Raw genomic sequence first — 14225 nt, 5'->3', positions numbered from 1 at the left:
ATACGACTGAGCGACTTCACTTTCACTTTCATGCATTGGAGAAGGAAATGGCAACCCACCCCAGTGTTCTTGCCTGGAGAATCCCAGGGATGGGGGAGTCTGGTGGGCTGCCATCTATGGGATCACACAGAGTCAGACACGACTGAAGGGACTTAGGAGCGGCAGCAGCAGCAGTGTATATATGTTGATTCTCTTTTCTCTGTTCATCTCACTCTTTCCTTCCCCCTTGTGTCCCCAATGTTGATAGCTGCACTGTTTACAATAGCTAGGACATGGCAGCAACCTTGATTCATGAACAGATGAATGGATAAAAAAAGTTGTGAAGAGCTGGGAAGCTCTTTTAATTGGCTATGTTTTCCTTATAATTTTGGCTGCTATAATGTTTAGTATATAACCTCTGTCTTGCCTCAGTGAATAACTATACAGAGGCTTATTGTATTTATTTTTCATACCAACTTCACTCTGGCTTTGCCTTATTTTCCTAACTTGATTCAATCATTGATTCCTTGTTTCTTGTTGTTTTTGCTGCAAGATGCAATATATTAATAATAAATGTTGAAAGTCCTTCTTAAAATATGGCAAGGTATAAATACAGCCTCCAACTTATGTTAAATCCCACCATGCAGAGAGTGGCAGGTGATAATTACACATTTACAGCAAACATACTAACTTAAAAGAGCACAACTAGGAGTTGAGATTCAATGAAAGAAAACCAAAAAATGTCAGAAAATATAACTATGGAAAGAAAGAGCACAACTGCATGTGATAAACCTCATCTTTTGAAAAAGAGATAAAGGAGCAGATTAGGAGAGGAATAAACTTGTTTGACTAAGCATATGCTGATAGTGGAGATAAGAGTTGTTAGTCATCAACAAAGAAAATGGCTGAGACCAAAAAGAGACAAGCATAGGCTAAAAATACCTCCCTGCAGCTTTTATTAAAGAAAAAATAATAATTCTATCATAATGAGAAGATACCTAGTATCTAACTATGAGTTAAAGTAAATTGATTATGATAGGCTTTGAAACTGTAAAGAAAATGAAAAATATGTTCCAACTCCTTTCCTAAAATTAACAGCAATATATGTAATATATTTTAAAATAAATGCTTTTAAAATGCTTACTCTTTTAAAGCTGTAGCCCTAAGATGATTTTTTTTTTTTTCAGGGGTTGGGTTATGGGTATTTATTTTTTTTTATTTTTTTTTTAATTTTTAGTTTTTTATTTTTTAAATTTTAAAATCTTTAATTCTTACATGCATTCCCAAACATGAACCCCCCTACCACCTCCCTCCCCAGAACATCTTTCTGGGTCATCCCCATGCACCAGCCCCAAGCATGCTGCATCCTGCGTCAGACATAGACTGGCGATTCAATTCACATGATAGTATACATGTTAGAATGTCATTCTCCCAAATCATCCCACCCTCTCCTCTCCCTCTGAGTCCAAAAAGTCCGTTATACACAGCTGTGTCTCTTTCCCTGTCTTGCATACAGGGTCGTCATTGCCATCTTCCTAAATTCCATATATATGTGTTAGTATACTGTATTGGTGTTTTTCTTTCTGGCTTACTTCACTCTGTATAATCGGCTCCAGTTTCATCCATCTCATCAGAACTGATTCAAATGAATTCTTTTTAACGGCTGAGTAATACTCCATTGTGTATATGTACCACAGCTTTCTTATCCATTCATCTGCTGATGGACATCTAGGTTGTTTCCATGTCCTGGCTATTATAAACAGTGCTGCAATGAACATTGGGGTACATGTGTCTCTTTCAATTCTGGTTTCCTCGGTGTGTATGCCCAGAAGTGGGATTGCTGGGTCAGAAGGTAGTTCTATTTGCAATTTTTTAAGGAATCTCCACACTGTTCTCCATAGTGGCTGTACTAGTTTGCATTCCCACCAACAGTGTAGGAGGGTTCCCTTTTCTCCACACCCTCTCCAGCATTTATTGCTTGCAGATTTTTGGATCGCAGCCATTCTGACTGGTGTGAAGTGGTACCTCATTGTGGTTTTGATTTGCATTTCTCTAATAATGAGTGATGTTGAGCATCTTTTCATGTGTTTGTTAGCCATCCGTGTGTCTTCTTTGGAGAAATGTCTATTTAGTTCTTTGGCCCATTTTTTGATTGGGTCGTTTATTTTTCTGGAGTTGAGCTGCAGAAGTTGCTTGTATATTTTTGAGATTAGTTGTTTGTCAGTTGCTTCATTTGCTATTATTTTCTCCCATTCAGATGGCTGTCTTTTCACCTTGCTTATATTTTCCTTTGTTGTGCAGAAGCTTTTAATTTTAATTAGATCCCATTTGTTTATTTTTGCTTTTATTTCCAGCATTTATTTTTTATTATACAGAAAAAACGTTTTATAAATCCAATGCTTGAGTTTTAACTTTGCCACAAACAAAAATCCATGTCTATTTAAAAGAGGAAAGATAAAAAGAGTAAAATTTTGCAGAATGTTCAGGTAAGGAAACATTTTCCAGATCAGCTAAATTTAAATGTATTCTCTATTTGGTTACTTCTATATTTTGTTAATAAAACAAAACATAGAAGGCTAATGTATGGCTCTATCACCTAGGTCAAATAAGTAGATTCAGGAGAATAACTTTTGAGAGAATCTAGAATAACAGCATCATAACACCTTCATTGATTTGCTCCTAAGTTTCATGTGGACTTCCTAAGGAATGTGTCTGGTCCATAGAGTATGGTCTCAAATATTTATTTTGCTTAATAGATTATATTTACAGATAAAATAGAAGAATAAAGGAGAGACACACAGATATTTCTTACAGAGGTGATATGAAAAGTTTTAATTGAGGCCCATGGACCCTGAAGTGCTCCATCACATAGCAAGCTAGCAGGTGTTTGGAAATAAGCAAGTATAACTCATTGAGGTGGGTACAGAGGATTTTACCAAGGATGCATCTGTGCTGAGACAGAAACCATGGATGGAAAAGCAAGTGGTAAAATAATAGTGTAGATGGAGAAGAGAAAAGAGAAGTACAGATTCAAGACAAAGGAAGTGAAGACAGAGTTGGTCTGACAACTAGAAACAAATGGTCAGGATGAATAAGACCCAACAGATGCAGCCTGGAATATACACAGAGCTGCAGTTCCTCGGAGCACAGTCCTCACTGGTGATGACGGTTAGAAGTTCTGTTACTGGTGGAAATCAGATCTCGTTGAAAGAGGTTAGAGGTGAGTGGTTTATATTTTCATATTTTGACAGTGAGAAAACAAAAGAGAGTGAATAGGAAGTAGTTCCATGAGATAAAGAAATTGAGGACAGGTTCCCTGTATTATTTAGTGGTCTCTTTGTTTTGTTTTAATTAATGAGGAGCTTCTGATCATGTTTATAGATACATAGGATGGGCCTCATTGCGAGGGAGAATTTAAGAGAAAAAGACAGGGAAAAATTAAAAGTGTGTGATATTCTGTATGGAGATGGAGTTGAGATCAGGAGCACAGTTGAAGAGGTTAGCTCTGAAATGAGGAGCAAACTTGTATCCTCAGAGACAGGAGGAAGAGAATGGAAGTGATTGGTTGAAATCACAGAGAAATGCCTGCTTCATGGTAATTAGTTGTATTTTTCTAAGTATTCTCTTCCATAATACATAGTACAATGAATCCTTATCTTTATTACTCTGTAAATAAAGTTATTTATTTCTATGCTTTTCTCGACCACAATGCTCTTCATCTTTGTCCCTTTGGTAGCCAGCAGAGTGATAGTTATGTTGGGAGTGCCTGGGTGACCTTGAAGAAAAAGCATCTGACATCTATGGGTTGCTTACTCAGTGTCAGCATACTCAGAGCTTCACGGGTTAATTTTATCATCATCTCCATTTTACAGATTTAGGAGAGTGGGTAAACTACACAAGGTCACACCACTAATAAATGATGAAATTGTGTTCAAACCTAGACATCTGACCTCAGAATACTTACTCTTAACTGTTATATATGTTGACTCTCTTGAGACGCCATTGGCTCTCAGAAGAAAGTTGATGGTCTATGACAATGACAAATTATGACCAAAATTTGCTTACATTCTTAATACTTCAATAGTTACAGTTTCTTAGGTAAAGAGGGGGAAGATACTTTATATTGGCCACTCTTAACATCTTTGTCGTTTTGTGAGGAAATCTAAAAATAATGTGGTTTTGTGCCATTTTCCTCTGGCTTTGGCTGTGTTGAAAGGACTGTAGATATAGATTAAGCTGTGTGAGGTCAATTTAGACCCTGTTTTTAATGATATTGTAGGATTTCTTCCTTAATAATATTTTAAGTGTTTTAATCACAGTGAACAATTTCTTGAGGGCCTTATAAAGTAAAAAGATATGCTGTGGCCTCTTTTAGCATATTCTTTAATAATTCAGTAATCCTCTGGATGAACTGATGGCCTGTCTCCTGCTCCTCTATTTCTGCATTTCTAGAAGATGGAAAGACAATTGTTTTCATTGGGAGCACCATGTGGCTTGTAGGATCTTAGTTCCCTGACCAGGGATTGAATCCAAGGTCCTGGCAGTGAAAGCAGTGAGTGCTAACCATTGGACCACCAGGGAACTCCCAAGGATAATTGTTCTCAAACTTGACAGTACATCAGTATCACCTAGCAAAACTTTTGGATTTGGATAGCTCAGTTCTACCCCAAGAAGTGCAGTTTTGGTGTGAAGGGCACCCAAGAACATGCATTTCCCATAGGTTCCCAGGTTTTGTTGTTGCTATTGGCCTAGAATCCACACTGTAAATACTAATGCTCTAAACTGTAGATGTCATAGATTTAATTTCAAATAGTATGCATACCTTTAATATATTCCTAGCCTTATTATCTAATCATTTCCTTTAAGAAGGAGTTCAGAGCAATTCTTCAAACACAAAAATCATTGTTTCTGGTAAATGCGTCCTAACACTGTGAACTGGCTTATAGCCAATGACTCTCTAAGTAATGCAAACAGTTGATTTGACATGAGAGATAAATTGTGAAACCACTTTTTGTTTTTCTTAAGATGCTCAGCATTTTTTACTTGTTAAAGTGGTATTTTCATTTGGTTTCAGTAACATGTTGGATCTCTGTCTTGTTCTTATAACCAAGCATCCCACTATCCATCTTTTTACAGAGCTTGGGTCCTAGTTTGGCTTGTCTTCTTTCTACTTTCTAGAAGTATGTGAATCTTACATCTATGTCAGCTAACAAAGCAGATATTTCCATATAACCCTCAATATATAACATCTGCAACACCACTCTCCCTCCATGACCACCGATGATAACCTTGCTGGGTCATGCTCATAGACTGTGAATGTGCATTTACTATTACGTAATACTCACTGAATACTATCTGGATTTATCTTTAAATTGAGACTGAACACCTGCGTACCTGGGTCATACTCCTTTGGTTCCAGAATGCATGATTGTTTAGTTGCTTCAGTCATGTCCAACTCTTTGCGACCCTATGGACTGTGGCCTGCCAGGCTCCTCTGTCCATGGGGATTGCCCAGGCAAGAGTACTGGAGTGGGTCACCATGCCCTCATCCAAGAGGTCTTCCCGAACCAGGGATTGAACTTGCGTCTCTTATGTCTCCTGCATTGGCAAGAGGGTTCTTTACCACTAGTGCCACCTGGGATACCCTTGGTTCCAGAATAAAATGATGTAATTAACAACCTTGTAATTGAGGGACTCAGACGGTAAAGCATCTGCCTACAACGCGGGAGACCCAGGTTCAATCCCTGGGTCAGGGAGATCCTCTGGAGAAGGAAATGGTAACCCACTCCAGTACTCTTGCCTGGAGAATCCTATGGACAGAGGAGCATAGTAGGCTCCTACAGCCCATGGGGTCGCAAAGAGTCGGACACGACTGAGTGACTTCACTCTCTCTCACTCTCACTCTCTCGACAAGTTCAATAAAATACATTGTTATGATCATCATAAGGATGTGGTTATAATGCTGCTTGTTGCGTATTTCACTCATGCAGATTTAAGAGATAAATTCTACTGAGATCTCTGGACCAAGAATATTTTCTGTTTGTTGTTTGTTTGTTAGGAATTGGGGTATTTTGATCTTATAGATAGAGTAAAACATCAAATTAGTGTTTTCCTCTTTGCCTTTGTTCCTGTAAAGATCAGAGCCAATTTATAGCCCAAATAGAAGTTTATAGGATATAAAAACATTTCTATACCACCATCATTTTGATTTTAACTCATTTTCTTATTTGCCACAATTTTCTCATTAAAAAGAGGAAAGGAAAACTGTAACATATATGGCTAAAGTTTGCTTTAAAAGTATCTAGAGCAAGGTAGGGTGTACTTTTAAAAAGAGAAATATCACACATTTCTCTTTATAATATATACATTAAAGTTTTAGTTTTTGGAGAAGGCAATGGCACCCCATTCCAGTACTCTTGCCTGGAAAATCCTGTGGATGGAGGAGCCTGGTAGGCTGCAGTCCATGGGGTTGCTAAGAGTCAGACACGACTGAGCGACTTCACTTTCACTTTTCACTTTCTTGCATTGGAGAAGGAAATGACAACCCACTCCAGTGTTCTTGCCTGGAGAATCCTAGGGACGGGGGAGCCTGGTGGGCTGCCCTCTATGGTGTCACACAGAGTCAAACACAACTGAAGCGACTTAGCAGGAGCAGCAGAACAAGGTAGGGTGTACTTTTTAAAAGAGAAATATTACGCATTTCTCTTTATAATATATACATTAAAGTTTTAGTCTCTTCAGACTTCACTTCAGCAGTTCTGTCATCTTTTGGTTGCTCACAAATCCAGAGTCTTGTCCTGTGGCCTATTATCAGAAATCCTAGACCCACAGGGTATTAAATATTAACTAGGGATTACCACATTGGAGGAAGCACAGCTTTATAAAGGGATTAAATTAACCTCCCTAACTCTCAGATATACTTTTACTCATGTGATATTTCATCTTTTAACAATCTACTACAATGTGTGTGTTGTGACTGTAACATTATTTTCTTTTCATTTGAAACTTTATAGCAATGGATTTCCTAGGCATATTCAGTTTTCAGGGCTTCCCTCATAGCTCAGCTGGTGAAGAATCTGCCTATAATGTTTCATCTATTTCAGTAATACAAAAGACTATGGTATAAAAGACCACCATGATGTAAAAGAAAAATTATACCAGACACTTTATAAATTATCAAATACAGCAATATTAGAGACTGTTGCAAAGGAGGGGAGAGATGAAATGTAACTATGCTGAAACAAAAGAAGGTTTTTAAATGCAGGGAAATACCGGAAAAGTACTGAAGACTTTAGAGGGGAAGTTGGTCAATGTGATTAAGCCATCTGGGCTTGCCACGTTGTCTTTTCATTTTCAAACTTAGGCTCCTACTCTCCTATAGAAACTGGGAGCTAGAAATACTATCTCTTTTGATAATTACAGGCATACCTTATTGTGTTGAACTTCACTTTATTGTGCTTCTCAGGTATTGATTTTTTTTTGTTTGTTTGTTTTAACAATTTGGAAGTTTATATCAATCCTGCATTGGAGGTTTATGTCAATCCTGCATTGAACAAGTCTATTGGGGCTATTTTTTTTTTTTTCAGCAACATTTGCTCACTATGTGTCTTTGTGTCACAGTTTTGCCGTTCTCATAATATTTAAAACTTTTTCATTATTATTATATTTGTTATGGTGATCTGTGATTTTACTATTGCAAAGAAGTTGGGACTTGCTGAAAGCTATGGTGATGATTAGCAATTTTTAGCAATAGAGCATTCTTTAATTAAGGTATGTACTTTGCTTTCTTAGACATAATGCTAAATTGCACACTTACTAGACTATAGCATAGTGCAAACATAACTTCCACACGCACTGGGAAACTGAAAAATTTGTGAGTCCATTTATCAAGATTTGCTTTATAGTGGTGCTGTGTAACTGAACCCATAGTGTCTCTGAGGTTAGCACTTTTTAAATGGATGGCTCCTAGCTCCTTGAAAAAACCATTTCTAGCTTATAAAATTTGCATCTCAAAGGAGCAGAAAAGTTGCTCTACCATTGAAAGTTTTCTAAAGGTAAATGGTCTCAGAGGAAAAGGAAGACTGGGGCCTAGAGTCAGGACAAAGCATGTCTAATGTTTAGTCACACTGGGGGGAATGTTTAGTTGGCGTTGTCAATGGTGTTGACATTTCAAATTCTCACAAAACAGGTTACAATTTATGATAATATTTATAAATTCCTAGTAAATACAGGTAACTTTCATCTGCTCATTCAATATATTTAGGTTATTTACCTTGCTATACTATTAAATATGAAAGAATAGATTCAAAGGATTAAATAATTATTATAATTTAAATGGAAGGTGTGTGGATCTTGTTGCAATCTTTTGTGTGTCAAGGAACAAAACAAATGGCAATCTCATGTGCCTAAACGTGGGCAACAAATTAAAGGTAGAAAATTAAATAAAAATTTTGTGGTCTGCAATTATGACAAAGTGATTTATAAAAATACTTTCTTTCTCAACAAAGACTAGCTTTACAACAACTGTTCAAAAGATAAAATTCAAATGAACTACAGAACTAAGATATGGTTTGTGACAATTGTGGTGCATGTGTGCAAAGTCAATTAATTCATTCATTTTCTAAATATTATACTTCCCTAGTCACAGAAGTCTATAGAAAGAATTTTCAAGAAGGAAGAAAGAATAAGTAACGTAAAGTGATATGAAGTACAAAATGCAAGTGATACAAACATGGAGAAAAACTGAAAGATATCTTTGTATTAATGAAATAAGTGGCTATTGGTAACCTTTGAGACTTCAGTGTCAGAATAGCACCAGTGAAAACCAGTGTGTGAACTGCCCACCTGAATGAGTGCATTTTGACACAAGAAGACAATAGGTTTTTCATTTTGTTTTTTTTTAAGAAAATTGAAACAAATAATTTGTAAGATTATTCATGTAGGGAGCATCTTCTAAGTTTCGATGTGATCGAAACAACTTTCTACTCTAAGATTTAACATCATATTGTCAGGGGAGTGTAATCTCCTCGGTTCTGTCTCATCACAAAAAAATTTGAAGCAACAGACATTAAAGCTCTTGGAGTGTCACAGCTCTCAGACAGACCATGTTATAGCTCTCAGCTCTCGGATAGACCGTGTTATAGCTCTTGGGGACAGATCAGTGTTACATCTCCGTGTTACAGCTCAGTTTTATTTAGAAAATAAAAGGAAAATACATCCTCTAGGCATGAAGGCATGCCTACCCCCCAAAACGCAAAGAGACGAGAGAGACTCCCGGCCCTTTGGCACCTCTTTTTATATGCTTTTTCCTCCCCTGGGCCTGCCCTATGTAAATTGGGCTAGCTAGGAGTACTGTGTGTTCTACCTGAGGTCCTCACTCAGGCCTTTGGACCTTCCTTTGTTCTCTTTTCATGAGCTTTTCCCTTCCTTTTCTTTTATCCACCACCATTCTGGACTCCTTTTTCCTATTCTAACTACCTAAAAATATTGAAATTTCAAAAGAAAGTGTATAACCTGGGTACAAGTTATCAAGGAACAGGGATAAAGTTTGGTAGATGGGCAGGATCCTTTTGAAAAGGAGAAGGTACACAGCTTATGAGACAGAAAATAAGGAAAGCAAAAAGAGTAATGACTTTTTAGTTTATTAATCTCATTATTTTCTTCCAGTTTTCACTACTGCATAATCAATTCCATAAATACTAAGGATGTGCTGTTTTCTCAAAGACGCCTTTCTAAGCTGAGGTTCATGTTATGGTTGTTTCTAGTCCTAAGTTTTTCAAAATTAATTAAATTATAACTCATCTTGGATTCACTCTTCTCATAGTGAATGGATATATTTAATCTGATAGAAAATGTGAATTCAAAATACCTACTAATTTTTAATGACATCAGTTCAGTTCAGTTCAGTTGCTCAGTCGTGTCTGACTCTTTGCGACCCCATGAATTGCAACACGTCAGGCTCCTCTGTCTGTGGAATTCTCCAGGCCAGAATATGGGAGTGGGTAACCATTCTCTTCTCCAGGAGAACTTCCCAACCCAGGGATCGAACCCAGTTCTCCTTCATTGCAGGAGGATTCTTTACCAGCTGAGCTACCAGGGGATCCCTATATGTTGAGTAAATCATGCAAAATGCCGGGCTGGATGAAACACAAGCTGAAATCAAGATTGCTAGGAGAAATATCAATAACCTCACATCTGCAGATGACACCACCCTTATGGCAGAAAGGGAAGAAGAACTAAAGAGCCTCTTGATGAAGGTGAAAGAGGAGAGTGAAAAAGTTGGCTTAAGACTCAACATTCAAAACACTAAGATAATGGCATCCAGTCCCATCGCTTCATGACAAATAGAAGGGGAAACAATGGAAACGGAAACAGATTTTCTTTTCTCGGGTTCCAAAATCACTGCAGATGGTGACTGCAGCCATGAAATTAAGGCACTCGGTCCTTGGAAGAAAAACTATGACAAACCTAGACAACATATTAGAAAGTAGAGACATTACTTTGCTGACAAAGGTCCATATAGTCAAAGCTATGGCTTTTCCAGTAGTCATGTATGGATGTGAGAGTTGGACCATAAAGAAAACTGAGCACCAAAGAATTGCTGCTGTGACCTGTGATGTTAGAGAAGACTCTTGAGAGTCCCTTGAACTACAAGGAGATCAAATCAGTTCTTTCTAAAAGAAATCAATCCTGTATATTCATTGGAGCAACCGATACTGATACTGAAGCTCCAATAATTTGGTCACCTCATGTGAAGAGTCAACTCATTGGAAAAGACCCTGATGCTGAGAAATATTGAAGGCAGGAGGAGAAGCGGTGCAAGAGGATGAGATGGTTGGATGGTATTATTGACTCAATGGATATGAGCCTGAGTAAGCTCTGGGAGATGGTGAACAACAGGGAAGCCTGCCGTGCTGCAGTCTTTGAAGGTGCAAAGTGTTAGACTCAACTGAGTCATTGAAAAGCAACAATACTACGAAATTATTTGTCTCTATTTATGATATTATATGGACACTTTGATAACTTATGAGGTGAGGTGAAGTTGCTCAGTCGTGTCCGACTCTTTGCGACCCCGTGGACTGTAATCTACTATGCTTCTTTGTCTGTGGGATTCTCCAGGCAAGAATGCTGGAGTGGGTTGCCATTCCCTTCTCCAGGGGATCTTCCCCACCCAGGGATCGAACCTGGGTCTCCTGCATTGGAGGCAGGCGCTTTAACCTCTAAGCCACCATAGCTAACATATATTTTCTTCTTAAGATAGGGATAAAATGGTAAAAATAGCAAAATACTAATGATGATAGTAAAAATATTGTTTTAGTCTACTTCTTTTTCTCCTCTCAAGGAAGGGCTTATATCAAAAAGAAAAATTTATGACCCCTAAAAGGTTTTTCTTACTTTAATTTCTACTCAAAATACTTACCTGCAGTTAATCTGAGCAAGGACATTTAAAAGAGAATTAAAAATTCAACCATACTTTGCTTAAACAATTTGAATGACTAACTGCAGTAATTAGCTTTGAGTAAATTCACAAAGTAAATAGAGCCTTGATACTTCATAATTAAATAGAACCCCAATTTCCTTTCAGCATTTAATTCTGCATCCAAATTATCAAGGGTGCTATTTTGAACTACTTTTTGGAAATAGGTGTAATGATTTTTTTTTTTGTTCTTACATTATTAATGAGCTTTCATTCAGACTATAGATTGGCAATATTTATATAAAAGAAAAGAGTATAAGAATAGCAAATAGTATATAAAATTCAAATAAAGAACTTCTTCCCCATCCATCTTCTAGAAGTTTTACTGCACATCATAATAACAGTTTAAATACATTTTATATCAAAATAAGATATAAATATATATTATTATTATCATTATTATTATTATTATTTCCTCAAGCAACTGGGTGAGACTATACTTTAGCTTATATCAATAATTGCAACTTACACAGATGTGAACACATTTCATCCCTTTTTCATGATAGTTGGATATTTCAAAATGTGAATTTCCAAGATAGGAACAAACTGATAATTCAGTTTGAAGAAGTCCTGGTGGTTTGGAAAAAGAAAGAACCACACTAGTGTTAGTGCAGATACTTTATTACATGGCTCTGAAGTGTGTTTTGCAATTCATTGTGTCATTAGACACAACTTAAAAAAATCAAGATATTTTCCTTTTCCTTTATTTTTTTTTCAATTATAAATTTTATTTTTACAAGAGAATTGTATTGTGTCTATCATTTTATGGTGCTTATAATGGAAATGCCTGTAACAACAATGGAGTCTAATTTTAGAGTAATTTTAATGATTTTCATCAGCTAATAGATTCTCTTACTTTATCCTATGAGATACTAGTCCTGAAAGATAAGATATTTCACAAGTAAAGAGTTTTTATTAAGTATTATTAGCACCTCTAGGAATATTTCTCCTCCATGGATCACAGTCTTTTCATGGTGAAGGGGCTTGTGTAACTCAATGAAGCTATGAGCCTTGCCATTATGGGTCATAGTGAAGAGTTCTGACAAAATGTGGTACACTGGAGGAGGAAATGGCAAATCACTCCAGTATTCTTGCCGTGAGACCCCCATGAACATTATGACAGGGGTAATCCAAGTCTACTTCCCAACCACTAGTGCCGAAGAAGATGAAGTGGACTGGGTCTATGAAGACCTACAGTACCTGTTATAACTAACACACACACACACACACACACACACACACACACACACACACACACACACACACAAAACAAATAAAAAAAGATGTCTATTTTGTCATAGGAGATTGGAATGCAAAAATAGAGATACCCAAAATTACAGGCAAGTTTGGCCTTAGAATACAAAATGAAGCATGGCAAAGGCTAAAGTTTTGCCAAGAGAACAACACCAGTCATAGCAAACACCTTTTTTCATCAACCCAAGAGACGACTCTATACATGCACATCAATACCGAAATCAGATTGACTATGCTAGCCTGGAAAATCCCATGGACAACGGAGCCTGACAGGCTATGATCCATGGGGTTGCAAGAGTGGGACATGACTTAGCAACCAAACCACCACGATGCTCTTTACAGCCAAAGATGAAGTAAATTTATAAAGTCAGTGAAAAGAATACCTGGGGCTGACTGTGGCTCAAATCATGAGCTCCTTATTGCAAAGTTCAGGCCTAAACTGAAGAAAGTAGAGAAAACCACTAAACCTTCCACATATGACCTAAATCAAATCCCTTGTGATTAAACAGTGGAGGTGATGAATAGGTTCAGGGGATTAGATCTGGTAACAGAGAGCCTGAAGAACTATGGATGGAAGTTCACAACATTGTGCAGGAGTCAGGGACCAAATCCCTCCCAAAGAAACAGAAATTGAAGAAGGTAAAGTGATTGTCTTACAAATAGCTGAGGAAAGAAAAGAAGCAGATAAGGGAGAAATGTACAGATATACCCAACTGGATGCAAAGTTCCAGAGAATAGTGAGAAGAGGTAAGAAGGCTGCTTAAATGAACACGGCAAAGGAACAGAGGAAAACAATAGAATGGGAGAGACTTGAGATGTCTTCAACAAAGAGATGTCAAGGAAACATTTCCTGCAAGGATGGGCACAGTAAAGGACAGAAATGATAAGAAATTAACACAAACAGAAGAGATTAAGAAGAGGTGGCAAGAATATACATAAGAACTATACAAAAAGGTCTCAATGACCTAGATAACCACCACTGTGAGGTCATTCTCTTAGAGCCAGAAAAATGTGAAGTCAAGCAGGCTTTAGGAAGCATTACTACAAACAAAGCTAGTGGGTGTGACAGAATTGAACTTTTTAAAATCCTAAAAGATCACTTCTGTTAAAGTTCTGCACTCAGTATGCCAGCAAATTTGGAAAACTCAGCAGTGGCCACAGAACTTAAAGAGATCAGTTTTCATTCCAATCCCAAAGAAGGGAAATGCCAAAGAATGTTCAAACTACAGTACGATTGTGCTCATTTCACATGCTAGCAAGGTGATGCAAAAAATCCTTCAAGCTAGTTTTCAACAGTATGTGAACTGAGAACTTCCAGACATAAAAGCTGGATTTAGAAAAAGTCAGAGCAAGCAGAGATGAAGTTGTCAACATCTGTTGGATCACAGAAAAAGCAGAGCAATTTCAGGAAAACATCTACTTCTGCTTCATGAACTTCACTAAAGCCTTTGACTGTGTGGATCACACAGCAAACAGTGGAAAATTCTTCAAAAGATGGGAATACCACCTTACCTGC

At 37.3% G+C, this 14225-nt stretch overlaps 1 protein-coding gene across 1 annotated transcript in view; it reads left to right on the top strand.

The window, feature by feature from the left end:
* MDGA2 (MAM domain containing glycosylphosphatidylinositol anchor 2) overlaps window positions 1–14225 on the top strand; it is a 925916-nt gene that overhangs the window by 634999 nt on the left and 276692 nt on the right. The gene's annotated exons all lie outside the window — the stretch shown is intronic.

The sequence above is a fragment of the Ovis aries genome, chromosome 7, assembly GCF_016772045.2.
Source record: "Ovis aries strain OAR_USU_Benz2616 breed Rambouillet chromosome 7, ARS-UI_Ramb_v3.0, whole genome shotgun sequence".
Lineage (NCBI taxonomy): Eukaryota > Metazoa > Chordata > Mammalia > Artiodactyla > Bovidae > Ovis > Ovis aries.
Note: the sequence above shows the minus strand (reverse complement) of the source record. Positions and strands in the feature narration are given on the sequence as shown.